Genomic DNA, 4595 nt, shown 5'->3' with positions numbered 1-4595 from the left:
CCACTGTTCTGGTATTTTGGCCCATTCCTCCATTGCAGATACTCCATCTAGAGCCAGTGATGTTTGGGCGTTTGCTGGGCAACACAGACTCTCACAACTTCCTCCCAAGATTTTCTATGGTTGAGATCTGGATGAACTGCTAGGCCACTTCAGACTCTGAAATAGCTTCTTAAGGAAGCCAAACTCTCGTATTGCTTGCCGGGGCGGTGTGTTGGGCGAGATTGTCATGGACTGTAAAAGACCCCAGCACGTTTCATTCTTCAATGCGCCTTAGTTGCATGTAGGTAGGCTTCGTTACTTCTGGTCCAGCTCTCGAAAGGTCATTCCACACACTAAGGCCGTACTGACCACGTGTGTTCTGGATTTTTGCCACACGTTCTTTATTGCGATCATTGTAGAATTGCCGCCTAGGAGGTTGAGAGTTCTTGATTGGAGCCCCATCGAGGTGAGACTATATCAGTGGTCTTGTATGTCTTCCATTTCCTAATAATGCTCCACATTGATTTCTTCAAACCAAGCTGTTCGTTTCTCTTCCGCCAATTGACAAACGTCCTCCACCCCCGCTAGGCGCTTACCCTTCCCACGTATCTCTCTCAATCCTAACCTTGTGTATACACATTCTAGATACTTCGCAGCCTAGTGCCTCATCTCTTCTCTCTTTTTTTTTTTTTTTTTTGCTGAATTCATGGTGATTTTACAGTCTTTTTTTGACCAAAATCTAACATCTACATTTTTATCTATATTGATTTTCTAAAAAGTGTGGGGGGAACAAAAAAAAGAATCACTTGCGGACCGGTTTTGGCCCCAAGGCCGCCTGTTGCCGACCCCTGACCTATGGAATAGTAATGAGCTGAAAAGGTGCCACTAGGTTGCAGACTTTTTCCATCTGGTGTCCAGAATATAGGCCAATCACATGCAGTGATGTTTGCCAGAACGCTGGCCAATTTACTCACTTTTCATTGACCCTGAAAGACTCCCACTAAAGGCATTGGATATCAGCCTTTCAGACTAATGATGATAATAATAATAATGAGTTGATTAATAATTGACAAGATTAGCAGAAAAAGGGATAAGCTGTAATATTGCAGACTGAGCTTTTCACTGTGTAAATGTTTAACACCAAAACCTAAAAGTCTTTTATCGTTCTGGGCATGGCAGGTAGCCTTGTGGTTAGAGCGTTGGGRCAGTAACCAAAAGGTTGCTAGATTGAATCCTCGAGCTGACAAGGTAAACATCTGTCGTTCTACCCCTGTACAAGGCAGTTAACCCACTGTTCCTAGGCTGTCATTATYAATAAGAATTTGTTCTAAACTGACTTGACTAGTTAAATMAAGGTAAAATAGAATATACTGTATCATAGACATGGTCATAATTMCCCCTTCACACACGGTCTAAATAGACACACAGTAACCTGGAGGTTACATAATCACCCAATGAGGTAGTACACATCAACAATGGCTTAGACCCATTCAGTCAGTCAGTCCCCTGAGCCTGCCTCTCTCTCATCCCTCTCCCTGCTGCAGTAGTAGAATCTAGCAGCAATAGCTGAGAGTGACTGCATTAGCAATGAGCACCTTCATCCATCTGGTGGTGGTAATCATCTTATCTGATGCACAGAGAGTGGTTGGTTGGCTGGCTAGGTAATTTTTTTAATGGTTTTGTCCTGTTGAGATAAAGGAACGACCACATGATGTGTCTCACATCCCAGGGTGCATTCCCACCAGGCAGCTTCAGCCCCTTCTGGTTCACTACATGTATGGCCCCTATGAACCAGAATGGAGGCTAGGGGAGGACACGTATGGAATGGTGGGTCACATCTGGGATGATATGCTCCTCTACCAAAGACAATATGCTATTTAATGACAGCCTCGTGAAATCAGCCTGATGTGAGAAGAAAGTTCAGAAAGTCAGTCTTCTTGAACAGGCTGTTTTTTATGATGGTAGACCTGCAAATGTGGATGGATGGATGTGGTAGAGGATGGATGTGGTAGAGGTCATTCACATTCAAACTGTATATTCTAATGCTCCCGTAGATTTGGTTAGACTTTTAAAATGGTATCTGTCTATCATATCTGTCAAATTGTGGAAATCCTTGCAGAACACACCACACCCTCCCCCAGTGGGAATATTATATTTTCACTAATTCTGGGAAATGGATTTGCCAAATTAAGATTAATGCTAAACATAGTATCTGATGATGACACCGTACTACAGGTTACTGCCAAAATATAGAAAACACTAACATAGTGCCTTAATAGTGCGTTGAGCAAGCAACTCAGGCCCACCGGCCCGACACATCACTACACATCACACAGTTCACTACACACACAGCACAGCATCATCACACACACACACACAACACAACACCTACACACACACATCACTACACACGACACACACACACTCTCCTCTACATCACACACACCTACACACACCCACACACCACACACATCACCACACCCAACCCTTCAAATGCCCTACGCTCCTTTGAGAGCCCCATGCTGTTGCCATATGGAAGTAACTAGTTTAATATTCTTCTCTATAACCCATGGGTAGCCAAAAAAGACACCGTAATAGCGACGAGCGCAACGCTTTGCGCTATTTTATTTCTTATGTAACATGGACTCACGGCTAAGCATATTGCCCGGACGTTAATCTGCCTTAATATGCAACTTGAAGGAATCCGACACGCTGGTTTGTAGAAGCACCGTCATGCCGAATCTGGGCATCTAGTAGGTCTATCCGCTTCAACAATCTGAGTGTTTGAGTATGTACATCTTGGCTTTTAGTTTAACAGTGAGAGCTCTATTATGTTGAAATCAACAAAAAGCATTCACAATTCATTGGATTTAGGTTAAAAGTTGCGGCTGAATAAAAAAGACGAAAAATTCCGTACCTGACCTGGTTGACTGAAAATAGAGACTTTCAGAATGTCCAATCAGTTTTCCACATTCTAGCACTTCAAAGCATCATCACATGAGAACCTGTGAAGGCAGCCGGGACGTCGTTGAGTTGAAGATTACGTGAAACATATAGTTCATCCATATCAGTTTCAACCCAGCCTGAGGTCCCTGACTTTCAATATAACCTTGTAATCCACCTTAGGACTTGACATCAAAGTCTTCCCTTAGCGACAAATAATCTTGGATGCAGACTGTTTTTTTTAAACTATCCTCTTCGCTATTTGAAGAGATTAGGTTCGGCTTCAGACAGCAGTGTCCATGATCGTCACATTGAGAGCCATTTCTCTATATGTCCGACAATCAACAAATATTACACGACTTCTGCCCTGTGAATCACTAACATATGATCGCCACTTCCTTCATATATTTGATTATAAAACAAGACAATTGCACCAGCTACCCTATCCACTCGCCCAGCCAATGTGCAAGCCAAAACGCCACCCCTACTAATCACATGATGCTCTTAGCCAGACGCCTACCAACCAGTGTCTTCGACCCGCGGCTCGCGCGAGAGTCGTGTTTATTATCCTATACGTATCATGACACAATAAGTCCTAGCGCACCCCCTGCCATGTTCCTTACACCAGAAAGTCTATTAACACAGCAATTTATAGCGAGTGAGGGCCAAACAGTGCAGTCTATTCTCCTCTTAAAAAGTACAAGCTTTCAATCCAGGCTGACAGGTTTACAGTATAAGACCCATAGTTCTCCGCAGATCCCCAGCAGCCCATTCTATATACCGATCCTCGACTATGTATTACAAAAGTTACGGAGTTTGCCAGATATCGAGCGAGCAGGATTGTAATTTATCTAGCATTTAAGCACGTGTGTACAAAGTAAGTATCCCTACAGGGGTTTCTTGTACCCCTTAAGGAGCCACACAGCCCACAAATAAACAAACTGTCACTGCCTCCTCAGAGCGTGTTACTAGTAGAGAAATTGTTGTAACACTAATTTCTATATGGGAGGAACTGAAGCCGCCAAAATACTGCTTTTACAGTATAAAGCAATCAGTGTGTGAAACACCACCGTACATCGATTGTCTAGGAGACTACTAGCCAGAAGTTAGATAAACAAGATAGCGTTTTAGTATTGAGAGCGCTCTGTTCCATTGCCCCCCAAACAAACAAACAATTAAGGACCTGCAGGGTTTTACAGCTAGAAGTTTCCGCACACATGTTAGGTCATACATAACGAAAGTATCCATGATTACAGTATAAGAATCTTTCTCACGATGACACCCAATTATATACCGATATCATGTTCACGACCATAATTTACGCCAAATGTAAAGATTATCGTATTTCAACAAAACATCTCTCAGGACAATCTGCAGCTACAGTATTCTGATGTTAGTTTTTCTACACTATTATGCAGAGTCTAGCGTTCGATGGACTTGAAGCCGAGTTTAACTGTCTACTGTATAATTTTCTTAACACCATATATATGATGACAAATACAGCCCTCTCTCAACATTTGATCTAAGTGAGAATGCCGCCGAGAACGGGCACAATGTGAGGCTGAGCTAAAATCACGTTTTTTTATGGCAGCCTCAGCACAAGTGGGACATCCACAGGGGGCACCGCACAACATTTAGATTGAAACGGCAGCTCGCGCCGTCTTCTGTGTCTT

This window comes from Salvelinus sp. IW2-2015, linkage group LG23, assembly GCF_002910315.2.
Source record: "Salvelinus sp. IW2-2015 linkage group LG23, ASM291031v2, whole genome shotgun sequence".
Classification (NCBI taxonomy): Eukaryota; Metazoa; Chordata; class Actinopteri; order Salmoniformes; family Salmonidae; genus Salvelinus; species Salvelinus sp. IW2-2015.
This window is presented reverse-complemented; position numbering follows the sequence as displayed.